At 36.1% G+C, this 13,984-nt stretch overlaps 1 pseudogene; it reads right to left on the bottom strand.

Moving 5' to 3' along the window:
* Positions 1 to 933: 933 nt before the first annotated feature.
* On the bottom strand, positions 934 to 13,314 carry LOC131054702 (ATPase family AAA domain-containing protein At1g05910-like; annotated as a pseudogene).
* Positions 13,315 to 13,984: the final 670 nt, after the last annotated feature.

Genomic DNA, 13,984 nt, shown 5'->3' with positions numbered 1-13,984 from the left:
CTCAAACTGACAGTGTTCCTGACTATCTCACTTCTTAAATCAAAGAACATGAAGAATCCTAAGCTAACAAAGCAAAGAACATAACGGAAAATAAAGTGTTCAAATGATTCATCTTTGAATTCCAATGAATGCTTAGACCTTTGAACAAATAACTACTCAGATCAGTGCTTCATCCGGGCAACAAAGTCAAATACCAAACCATGCAGAGACTCATCATGACACTACAAATTCACATCCAAGGGGCGCCTTTGTATTATTACATTATAGAAACACTCCCACCAATAGACAATTTCTGCAATTCTTCCGAGAAATCCAAAGATGAACATACATTACTCCATATTCCATTTAGACCAGATTAATCCATTCCTTGAATGAAGACAGTAAATGGAAAATGCAACTCAGAAAGACTAAGAAGACCAATATCAATGTCCTTGACATATCAATTTGAAAGCAATGCACACTCATCCATGGAGACAATAACAAAAAATCAATTTATTCAACCTGAAAGAGAAACAATATCATGAAGAAATCTGTTTACAAAGTGAGCATATTCTCACTGAAACCTATGTATTACCAAGATTTCCTGTGCATATGTCACAGTATTAATGATATCTTCTCTTATTTCCCCTGTAGCAGGATTAAGGTCTTCACTGCAAAATTCACTGCTTTAAATTTCTCTGACTGTGAGACAGCAGTTTGGAAACCGCCGTTCGCGACGGGGAAAACGCGAAACGAAGTTCTCCCGTCGCGTTTCTGGTAACATAGCAGTTCATAGGACATTCCGTTACAAAACTCTCTTTAAAAATTTCTTTCATCGGATGAGAAGTCCTTCAAAAATTTAAAAATCATAGATTTGTCCACATCTTTCAATGATATCACCCCTCGACAAATTAGAGCCCCAAAAAAAACTTCATAGGACATTCGGTTACAAAACTATCTATGAAAATTGCTTTCATCAGATGAGAAGTCCTTCAAGAATTTAATAATTGTAGGCTTGTTCGCATATGCTAAGGATATCACCCTTCGACAAATTAGAGCATAAAGTCTTTCAAGTTTCTGAGATTCCATAACCTTCGGTACATTTCACAAAATTATCTTCTATTGATTCAATCTGTTCTGCCAAGTGATTGCTTATTGGCACTTTGGAAGAGGATTTGCGTTCGGGTTGATTCATTATTTCTTCTTGATTATTTGCCTCACATTGCTGCACACCTTTAAATGCCTACCATGAAGGCATTTTGTTTTTAGAGTATTCTGCCCAGGAGTATCAATCTCCATGGGTTGTGATCTGTCCTCAGCAAATGGATCAGAGTCCCCAGCCACAACTTTACCTGTAGAAAAAACACATTCTGAGAATTTCAATACAATTGTGCTTCTAATTCTAAATATCAAAAATAAAAAAGGATTACAAGTGGCATGGTGCAAAGCATAATTCCACCTTGATCACGATCACTATTCTGCTTTGAGCGCTTCAAGACCTCGTAACTTTGAGATACATTCATATCAGGCTGAACGTTGCGTAAGCATTCACTTGCTCTTGTAATATGAACTGGTTGAGCAACAGGATTCGAAGGAAAATTTGTAGTTGAATCCTCTGACAAATGAGTTGGCCCACCCTGAGCAGCAATTTTATCACAAAAGGCAACTAGTGCAGGATCCATTTGGGAAAGCATGCCAAGAATCTGATTATGCGTAAGACAAGGATTAGCAAAGTGAACAATAAATGCTTACTACTTGACATAAAACATTTGAACTTCGATTACTGTATGTCTCTATTAGTAGCATATTTAACCATACCGCATCCCTTACTGCATATGCTCTGCTGACAATTCGAGCTCCATTGTAGTCATCACCATTATATGCCTGTTATGCAAAACTAATGATAGTTATTATCAGGAATGAATGGAAAACAAATTTTTGTTCAACCCCATAAAGCTGATAGGATCATAGGCATGTCCAATCATGCTTACTTTTGCATTGGCAGGAATTAGTTCCACATCTTGCAGGAATGCTGAGCATGTCAAGTAACGTCGATTATCTACTCGCTGCAGTAAAGTAGTGATATCCATTGGATTTTGAACTATTGCATAATAGTCAAGAGCGTCTTCATCCATGACAGGGTAATGGAAGACACTGAACCGTTTTTCATACAGAAGTCTGCACATTGTATGTGGATACATATAAGCACTCAAAATTAATTTTCACTTGGTAAACACATCCTCAACAAATGAATCAACTAATGATTGATGCATCACTACAAAACCTGCTGCAGACATCCCGAAGACACATTCGGAGTCACGTAGCTCAGTTTCACTTGGTCCTCTTGCTGCTTTTGGTACCTTTGGAAGTTCAGGATTAGAAACATTTTTTTTAGGAGTAATTACTACTTGTTGATCAGGGATAGTAAGAATAGCATCAACCAGTTGCGAGATGAATCTACACCTGTCATCTGAACTTGGTTTTTCTACTTGGTAACTGCACATAAAGCAAAAGAATGCAATCCATTCAGGATTTTACCTTCTATTATACTAAACAAAAATAAAATTTGCAATGCATTCAAGGTGTATCAGATACCATCGAATTCATGTACACTCAATTCAATGACAAATTCAATTTATACAGAGTCAGAAGCTAATGAGGTACCCAGTACTCAATGCTATATAGAAAAGGATTCACCTGCCTTAGCATAATCTTGAACAAACTAAGCAGAAAAAATACAAAAACTAAGACAATGATGTCCTTGATACATACATATAGCGACGACCAAACAAGGATGCAGCTTCTCCATCCAATTCATCAGAGGGTATAGAGGAGGTTGCAAGAAGTAATAAAGGAAGGTCTGATGGCAATTCTTCCAATATAGATAGTAGAACAACTCTTAGTTGATCATGGGCCTATGAAGCTCAGTGAAACAAACAAAATCAGATGTATAGTCATTTTAGGAAGCTCTAGCAATAAAAACAAAGAGATTTCAAATATATCACAGGAAATCCCAAAGGCATAGAGCTTTAAAAGTATAAGTGTACTAATGTAATGATATACACACAGTCTCCCACCAAAGTTAAAGTTGAGGCAGATACAAGATAGAAGGAGTAGTCCTCCTTGCTTCTCCCACAATGTGTACTAGTGCTTCCTCAGGGGTCCGTGCACTTGGGTCGGACAAAAGTGATGGAAGCCCAAGACAATGCACAGGGAACCTCTCTAATTCGTGTAAAACTGCAGGGCCAATGTGATCCTGGCAAGAAAAGTAGAAATATAGCATCATTCAGAAATGTAGCTCGATTAGAAGCCAGCCAATTCAAAAGTTTTATAAAACAGACTCATGTTATAGATGTGTAAACATCTATGAAAGCAATTTCTAACCGTACCAAGCCAGCACCCTCCTTCCCACAAAGTAGAAGTCTTGGTCTGTAAACAAATGGAATGGAAGAACCATAGGAAATCCAAGTAACTTGGCAAGATGGCGAGAACTGTCATTCAGCGAATCTTTTTTATCACCGTTGGCCACTACATAGAAGATGTTAGAAATATAATCACTGATTATTTTTAGATGTCCTTGTAAGCATGGAGCTATTACTGGGGACAATGGCCTTGACTGTACTGTTGCACCTCTATGGGCAGTAGGAGTAATAGTAGACATAGCTTCCAAGAAATCATGCTTCTCTACTTTCACAGAATCCAAATCTATGACAAACTTATCATCACTAGTGTATATTTGAGGATATTTCTCATGAAAAGCATTAATTGCAGCTTCTGTGCACAAAGATTTTAAATCAGCACCACAATACCCCATACAAGCTGCTGCTAATTCCATTCTTAATTCCTTTAATAAAGTATTCTTCCACTTTCTTGTGTGGATCTTTAATATCTCAGCTCATGCTTTACAATCGGGTAAGGAAAATACAAATTCATGATCAAATCGACCAAGCCGGCGAAGAGCTCCATCAATAGCATCAATCCTGTATATCGCTCCAATAAGCACTACTTGACCTCTAGAGTCTAGACCATCCATTAGAGCAAGAAGTGTAGATACAATAGAATTGTGAATTTGTTCTCGTTTACTAGACCTCACTAGGGCAAGACCATCTATTTCATCAAAAAATATTATGGATGGTTGGTTCCTTTGTGCTTCTTCAAATAGTAATTTCAGTTGCCGCTCAGCTTCCCCAACCCACTTGCTGAGCACATCAATGCCCTTTCGCATGTAAAAGTTTACTTTTTGTCCTGCCTTGGAAGCTACACATGCTAAAGCCCTCGCAATCAACATTTTTCTAGTTCCTGGAGGACCACACAATATGACTCCCCTTGAAGGACAAATGTGATAATTTGCAAAGAAATCAGGATAGAGAAGAGGGAAAAAAACCATTTCTTTCAATGCATCAATGTGGTCAGAAAGCCCTCCAATATCATCAAAACTCACTATTTCATCAACTTGCAAGGGTTGAATGTCAGCTCCACCTTTTGAACTAGGCTCAGCAGGTTGTGCACCTACACCTCCATAACCAAACGTATCACCTTGGTGTCCCCATCTAGATGCTGCAACTTTCAAACCCCATGCAGTTGCGTTATGCATGTCAAGTCTGCCACAAACCCATTGTTGACCAAAGTTTGTATTTCCCACATGCATCCATGATGATGAACCAACAGGACCCTAATCCATCTTATCCACAAGAAGAGAATCATCTGAATCATCAACTCTTTGCGCACAACGATGTTTTTCCGCCCTTGAGCCACCTCATCTTCCATCACGTGCATTTTTTATTCCCTTTCCTTTATGCAGTACTTTACATGGTGGAAATTGCAGTCGTTGCTTTTCTTCTTTTTCAAGAGAAAACCTCCTCACCTCAGTGTGATTTCAGAGAGCATACCATCTCCTTCCTTCTTGTTCTTTACCCTCCTCACCCTCTTCCTCAACTTCATCTTCCTCTCCTCCAGCCCCAGCCTCCCCTTTATTTCTATCATCTTCCTCCTCTATGCATTCTTGGTCTTTAGAATCTTGAGAAGAATGTCGGATGGTTGACTTTCAAGGCCGAAGTCCTTCTCGCCGTGGCAAAGATATAGTATCTCTTGTCCTCTTCTCTTGCATTGGACTGGACTGCTCATCCTGGCTAGGGTTATTCTCAACTTTAATAGTAGCTGGCTGATATGTTTGTCTCTGCAACCATTGATACCCAAACTTATAATATTATGCAACAAAGTATTGGGCAAGAGAAGTTATATCTTCACAAAAACCAGAAATAATGGAGATTGGAGAAAATCCTACCATCAGATCTGCATCCTCTATGTCTATGTTATCTGTTTCATAATCCTCTAAATTGACAGAATTTGTCTTGTTTCTTGTAGAACGAGGTGGAGTGGACATATGTGACTGCCAGTATAAGCAACTTCAGCATACAAATTCAATCATGAAAGATGCCTACATATTTGACAACGTAATGAGTACAAATTTCTTGGAAAGAGCAGCTGAGAACTCTATCGGTTACCTGCACATTCATGCTCTCTGTCTGATTCGAAGGACCAGCAGTTTTATGCACCTAAGAAAAGAAATCAAAATAATTTAGAGGCTTTTACAAGATAAATGAGAAATCCACAATGATCTACATAAAAAAGCATAGAATGATGGATGTATTGTAATAAACAAAAGTCTCAAGTATCCATGACTCAAAAAGCATAGATCAATGAGAAGCAAAGAAAATTTTCAAAGCAAAAATGATTTATTATTTAAATTAGCATAAATATTCATCTCTGCCAAGTAAAATGCTGAAGAACACTAGCATACTGAAACAAAGAAGAAAATAGACTCAGTTTAAAACTTACATAAACAAATTATAGAGCTTTAGTATGGTAGTTGTAGCCTAACACCTTAATTGTGAGATTATCATGCTGACTATGCCTTATAGAATGGGGCCCTTAGAAATTTGTTCACTGAATATTGTTGTTTTGTATGGTAGTTTTAGCCTAACACCATTTCTCGAGAGATGATAAAATGCTATAACATTTCTAAAGGGGTTTGATATTGTGGTAGATGATTATGTTCAGTCACGCTTGGTACAAATTTTGAACATAACAATTTGTGATAAGCAGTTTGTGAAATGATAATTACTGTTTTTGAGTATCACTTCTGATTGCAGGAGTTATTGTAAGGAAACCACAAATGATGATTTTACTCTATCATTACATACTGTTCATGAGAGGAATACATATATGAGATATGTCTAAATTTATTGATTTATAATTTGTTGGATGAATATGTCTGAATCCCCAATTAGAGGGATAAATTTCCCAAAATGTAGAGGTTGTATTAATTACAGAATGTGCAAGATGTTTGATCTAGATGACAACATGAGAATTTAATAATAATAACTTGGCTTAATCTTAACATCCATAAAGAGTATGTATTAATATTGGAAAATGTTTAGTCAATGAGAAATTTCAGGTGGGCAGCGTGAATGTCACTGACATCATCGTTACCAAATAGAGGTGGGTAATGAATAAGATCTCAATTAATTAAGTCTGGTATCACTCCTTTGTGTCGTACAATCTGTAACCATATAGATTGTTATGATTGGATATTGACGTATTGGTAAACTTAGGTGGTAGATTGGTATTAAATATATCACGAATAAATTGAACATAGCTAATATTATCTTTGTCTGACTGCATTATCAACATGTTTCCTTTCTCCTCTTATGACGATTTATGGGCCAAATCTCTATACTCATCAAGTTCTTATATTATCACCTCATGGTTTGAGCAATTGTACTCTTACACATTCTTCCTTCCTATACTACTCTTACACATTCTTCCATCCTATAGATTTTCATAGTATCGTCATGTTTCAGTAATCCCTATGTTGTCCTTCCCATGTTATTAGGAGTATGAAATCCATGTTTGCAAAAAGAAGGGCCTAGGTGATTTAAAACAATCACCCCATTTATAAGTACTCATAAAGCATACTCATGGAATAACTAAGCATATTCAATCACATTGAAACATGTAAGATAAGGGGCATTCATTCAAAACAAAAAGAATTCATGTTGAAAGTACATGAAATAATTGCATAAGATACAAAGCACATCCATGGATGAACACATGGGAGGCAATACACATAGAGGCGGAAGCATACATGAGAAAGGTATACAGAAACACTTTATGAATGAATCCAATACATCAAGTATGAAGCATATGGATGAATACATAAGGCATGAGTCATACACACGAATACATGTAAGGTGTAAAGTAAAAAGTATACAAATGAATTACATAAGGCAAGAAGCATCTATGCAAAACATAGAATATACACATAAGGCATGAATACATGTAAAGCATGAAGTGTACACATGAATTATACACATGAATTCACTTAAGGCATGAAGAAAGTATACATAAGTACCATAAGACATGAAGTGCACATAGGCATGAAATAATGGATACATGAAAGCCAAGAAGCAACATACATGACTATATGCAAGGCATGAAGTAATGCACGCAAGGCATGAACGAGCTATGTAAAGCACGAACCATACATATGAATACATGCAAGACATGAATCATACATGTAAACCATGAAGTAATACATAAATACACAAAAGGTACAAGCATATATGAGAAAGGTACTTGTGGAGTGGACATGCTGAAGAAACATCTATCATGAAGCATACAAGAGAGAGGTATTCATGGAATAGACATCTGAAAACATCTCATTCATGAAGTAACACAAATACACATAAGATATAAAACACATATGCTAGACCCATGATAGAAATGGTGCAAGCACAAGGTATACATGAGGAAAGTGTACATATAAAACACCCATGGAGTAGGCATGCTCAAAACACATAAGAAACATGTAAGACATGAAGCAGTTAAAGGCACACTCATAAGAATGCAATGTTGGCCTAACCAATTCAATTTTTTATTTATTTGAGAAGAGACTGGAAGAATTAGTCCCAGCTGAGTAGTTGTTTTGTCCAACAGGCTGGCAGAATCATGCTCTGATACCACTATAATGTCCCCTAATTAGTTACACTTTAAGTTAATCTAAATTTGGCCAAATCTATAAATAGGTAATTGTGTTTTATAGGTGTACCTTTGTATACTGTTTTCCTGCAACAAAATTAGAGAACATACATGAAATAATACTTAAACTGAAAAATGAACTATATTAAATGATATCAAATTTTCTATATTAATGGTTGTTAGAATTATAATTGTGGGATATAATCTAAGTTACCGGTTCAGGTTCAGGCACCGATTTGGGTTCGAAGAACCTGGTACGCTGGTACGGCAAAATTTTGAAAATGGGTTTGGGTTCGTTAGTACAAAAACATGTAAATTATATATATATATGCAGTGCCCCTCGCAGGGTCCCGAGGCATCACCCAGGGCACGCTCCCTATCGGTATAGAGGGCGGGGTTGAGGGGCTATTCCCCCACTGCCAACACCAAATTACAACCTTCAAACCCACACAGAACTCCATGGCGTGCATCAATTTTCTGCTTTTTTAAGATGTCAAGAACAAGGCCAAAGAAGTCAAAATTCTGATCAAGGTGCATTCTCCCAAACGGGAATTGTGATTTCTAACTTGTTCTTTCGTAAAGACTTGTGCTTCTCTCTTGGTTGTAAGATGTATAGGTGTGTGGCTTGAGACATAGGGTCATTTTAATTTTTTATGTGGTGGATTTCAAAAAAAAAAATTTGGCAAAAAAAAAAAGCCATTTTTGGATTGTCAGACCCCTGGGTTCGTCTTGGGTCCTCTTGGGTTCGACCCTGGGTCGTCTTGGGTTCTCCCTAGTTCGAACCAAGCCTATGAACCACAAAGCTTGTCCGGAACACAGGCGAACTGGACCCAAACCCCGAACCAGGACCGTACCGGACCAGCACCAAGGGTTTAGGGGGCCGAACCCGGTAACTCAGGATATAATCATATTATTATATTTCCTAAATGAGATCAGATTATTATATAAAGTTAGTTTGTAAGTCAGTTACTAATCAATTCCTTTAGTCCATTAGTTGGATAGGCTGTCCTAGAAACCATCCCTCCTAGGCCCAAGGGCAGAATACCATATCCCCCTTGGCTCCATATGGCAGGTGTTAGGCATCCATCATGGAGTAGCGTACCCAGCGAGGTGTTATATCATTGTTCCCCCTCATCACAACTGCCTTCTCTCTTAAGCCCAAGAGAAGATGCTTCACCCCTCTTGGCTCCATGTGGCAGGTGTTAGGCATCCACTATGGAGTGGCATACTTAAGAGAGCCCCTCATTTACAATGAACCTTTTGTGATATTCCAATGAAGTCATATTTGTCATTCAGTTGAACTAATTATGATAATTAATTTATGCTTGACATAGTTATTATACTTCATCATATTATATTGCCTTAGTGTCTTATATTAGATTGTTAACAGTTATTTCTGTTAGTATTACTTTAAATCAGAATTATTCATTAATTGTTATTGTTGTATTTTATGTTATTAGCATGGTACAATATTAAAGCAACTCATACAAACTGAATTTGATTGCCTTATTCCTTTTGAATTCATTAACAGATATATATGTGTGTGTCTTATGTCTAATAGTGTTCTCATGTATAATCATTTTAATGCCATTTTAATAATTATACATTATTTGCTTCTGAACTTTGTATCATATTAATTCCATTAATTTAATTAAGACCATAAAAAAATTTATATATATAATATCAACTATTATATTCCATTACAGGCCCTCTTCTCTTTTATTATCCTTGCTGGCAGTTTCTGTACATTTCTCTATCCTTGCTGGCAGATCTGACTTTCTTGTTCCCCTCCTGTATTCTCCCTATTCCCATTTGCATAGGGGGGTATTTATCCTACCTCCCCATGTGGTGAAGAGCCACGATGGTCTCCTAATAGGCAGCACGCCCCTTTTTGAAGAGTTGATGTCCCTCTATTTCTGACGGCTCTTTTCAAGAAGAGCATCACTTCATATAAAACCCGATTTGGAACTATTCAAGCCAATAATTCAATAAAAAATGTAAATTGATAATATAATATTATTTATTGTTAATATAATAACATCATTCAATATAAAATGTAAATTGATAATATATAATATTATTTTAATGTTAATGTGATATAATATAATTTTGATATGTTTTTAACATATAATTTTATATGGCAAAAACTATATTAATTATTTCTACTATAAATGTGGGGACATGACAGTCTTCCCTTCCCCAGATTGCTTGTCCTCAAGCAATTTCAAATTATGGTGATCACAATGGTAGTGCTCAAGATGACTCTACTCTGATATTACTACATGTTGTAGGTTTGAATTAAGGCATATATGCTTTTACCTTGAATGTGAGTTATAACCAATAGTGGGAAATTTGCATGATTTAACTTAAGACAAGCCCGCTCTCTTCTAGAGGAAAGGATCAAGGCCATCTAATTGTGTTTGCAAAAACTGGTTAGGTTGGCAATATGATGATTTGAAAAATGACCTTAATTGTGAGATTATCATGCTGACTATGCCTTATAGAATGGGGCCCTTAGAAATTTCTTCACTAAATATTGTTGTTTTGTATGGTAGTTGTAGCCTAACACCATTGCTCGAGAGATGATAAAATGCTATAACATTTGTAAAGGGGTTTGATATCAGGGAAGATGATTATGTTCAATCACGCTTGGTACAAATTTTGAACATAACAATTTGTGATAAGCAGTTTGCGAAATGATAAATACCGTTTTTGAGTATCACTTCTGATTGTAGGAGTTATTGTAAGGAAACCACAAATGATGATTTTACTCTATCATTACATACTGTTCATGAGAGGAATACACATATGAGATATGTCTAAATTTATTGATTTATAATTTGTTGGATGAATATGTCTGAATCCCCAATTAGAGGGATAAATTTCCCAAAATGTAGAGGTTGTATTAATTAGAGAATGTGCAAGTTGTTTGATCTAGATCTAGATGACAACATGAAAAGTTAATAATAAGAACTTGGCTTAATCTTAACATCCATAAAGAGTATGTATTAATATTAGAATATGTTTAGTCAATGAGAAATTTCAGTGGGCAGCGTGAATGTCACTAACATCATAGTTACCAAATAGAGGTGTGTAATGAATAAGATCTCAATTAATTAAGTCTGGTATCACTCCTTCGTGTCGTACAGTCTGTAACCATATAGATTGTTATGATTGGATATTGACGTATTGGTAAACTTAGGTGGTAGATCAGTATTAAATATAACACGAATAAATTGAACATGGCTAATATTATCTTTGTCTGACTGCATTCTCAACATGTTTCCTTTCTCCTCTTATGACGATTTATGGGCAAAATCTCTATACTCATCAAGTTCTTATATTATCACCTCATGGTTTGAGCAATTATACTCTTACACATTCTTCCTTCCTATATTACTCTTACACATTCTTCCATTCTATAGATTTTCATAGTATCGTCATGTTTCAGTAATCCCTATGTCGTCCTTCCCATGTTATTAGGAGTATGAAACCCATGTTTGCAAAAAGAAGGGCCTAGGTGATTTAAAAAAATCACCCCATTTATAAGTACTCACAAAGCATACTCATGGAATAACTAAGCATATTCAATCACATTGAAACATGTAAGATAAGGGGCATTCATTCAAAACAAAAAGAATTCATGCTGAAAGTACATGAAACAATTGCATAAGATACAAAGCACATCCATGGATGAACACATGGGTGGCAATACACATAGAGGCGGAAGCATACATGAGAAAGGTATACAGAATCACTTTATGAATGAATCCAATACATCAAGTATGAGTTATACGGATGAATACATAAGGCATGAGTCATACACACGAATACACGTAAGGTGTAAAGTACAAATTATACAAATGAATTACATAAGGCAAGAAGCATCCATGCAAAACATAGAATATACACATAAGGCACAAATACATGTAAAGCATGAAGTGTACACATGAAGTATACACTTGATTTCACTTTAGGCATGAAGCAAGTATACATAAGTACCATTAGACATGAAGTGCACACATGCATGAAATACAATCCAAGAAATTATAATAATGTCCACCATTAACAAAGAATTTGGTTTACATTTATATGATTTATTTCTTCATTTGGCTACAAACACTGCATTGTTATTGACATGTCTTTACAATAAGTGTTCATTAACTATGATATCAACTAAAGTTGTTAAGACTTAAGAATATAACAACAAATGCCCTTGGAGCAGGGGATTATTCTACCCTATGTAAAGCTGAAAAAATGTTATATATCTTCCAAACTTCAAGTTCATGGACAATGAGATAACTTCATAGACATCTAAAAAGAAAATTAGGAGGACAACTCCTATACTAGATCACCACCAAACAAGATATCAGTTGTTTTAGATCACCAGCAAACAAGACACCATTTTGATGTATGAGAGTACACTCATGCAAGCATTCCACTAGATGATTTGTTTTTTCCATTTACCTTATGTTGATTTGAACTATAAAACCCTACCCACTCCAAATTTATAAATAAGACCTTAGTTATATTCCATAACAAAACCTAAGCCATTGCAAAAATTAAAACCATCAACGGAACTGTAGCGTACAAGTTGGAGCAATCACCAAAAGGAAAGTGTTCAATTCTTGTGGGTTTAGGTCCCCAGTGATAGACCCAAGCGAATTGAAAATTGGATATAGCCAGAATTATACATCCTCTTGAAAGAGGGGAAAAGAAAAACAGAAGGGGTTTTCGCATACACTAAAACATCATCTAAATCTGAGTTGCAAATACATAAGATTAGATACAACCAGAATTATACATCCTTGTGAAAGAGGGGGAAAAAAAAAAATAGAAAGGGTTTTTGCATACACTAAAACATCATCTAAATCTTAGTTGCAAATACATAAGAATGATAAATCATGAACCCATACAAATAGAAAAAAGCTTATGACACAAGGAAACATCCTCTAGCAAAAGAAAATTTTTTCATTCTAAACCGCGTGCATTTTCGTATACAATTAAAATACAAGGAGAAATATGGTGGCAAATCGGGGCAAACTAAAACATTGCACACAAGGAGTGAAACACCATCTTAGGAACACAACCAATTATTTCTCTGTACATCACTTGTTGGATTTTCCAGCCACGATAAAAATAGAGACGCATTGTAAGAGATTGACTTACACTTAAATAAGCCACATTGCGTAGATTAGGTGTGGGCTGTAGCATTTCGGTGAGGTGGGATGCCGATACAAGGCACCTTTTCTTGAGCTTGGGACTATGCTCATGCTTATGCTTGTCATGATACATCTGCAGGTTGTGGTGGAGATTCTGCCTCCTGCGCAAGGCTCTCTTTTGCGAATTCTTCTTCTCCTTTTGTTTCTGTTTCTTTGACTCTCCACTGCGTTTTGTGGGTGAAGGGGAGGTTGATGCTTTTTCATCCATAGCTCATACAAAACAAAGCAGTTGCAGATAGCGATCTGGAGACAGTGACTCTTTCTTCTTCTTTGTTTTTTTGTTGTTAAGACAATGACTCTTTCTTCTTCTTTGTTTTTTTGTTGTTAAGACATAATTCCCTGGATTTATCCATCCAATACATTTCTTCTCTCAGGAGTATTTCTGCCAGTTCCGCTTTAAGGGAATTCTCTTCATTGAATTCTTCATTCGTCATCCCCTTCTCCATCACCAGATTATTAATCCTATTTAGTTCCTCTTCCACTCTGATTTTTTCAGCAAAGATGTTCTTGAAGGAAGCCACGTTCCATATTTTGATCTTGTTTTTGAGATATTTTAACTTTTGAACAAAACAAAAACTAGGAGTGCCTTTAATATCTTTACATTCTTTCCACCATTTTTCCATGTTTTCTTCAAAATTTGAATCTCTCCACCACATGCTTAAGAACTTGAAGTTGCCTTTCACCTTCATCAATGGTATTGTGCAAGTTAACTGAATCGGGTAATGGTCCGAAAATGTTATGCG

This window comes from Cryptomeria japonica, chromosome 2 (genome assembly GCF_030272615.1).
Source record: "Cryptomeria japonica chromosome 2, Sugi_1.0, whole genome shotgun sequence".
Classification (NCBI taxonomy): domain Eukaryota; kingdom Viridiplantae; phylum Streptophyta; class Pinopsida; order Cupressales; family Cupressaceae; genus Cryptomeria; species Cryptomeria japonica.
Note: the sequence above shows the minus strand (reverse complement) of the source record. Positions and strands in the feature narration are given on the sequence as shown.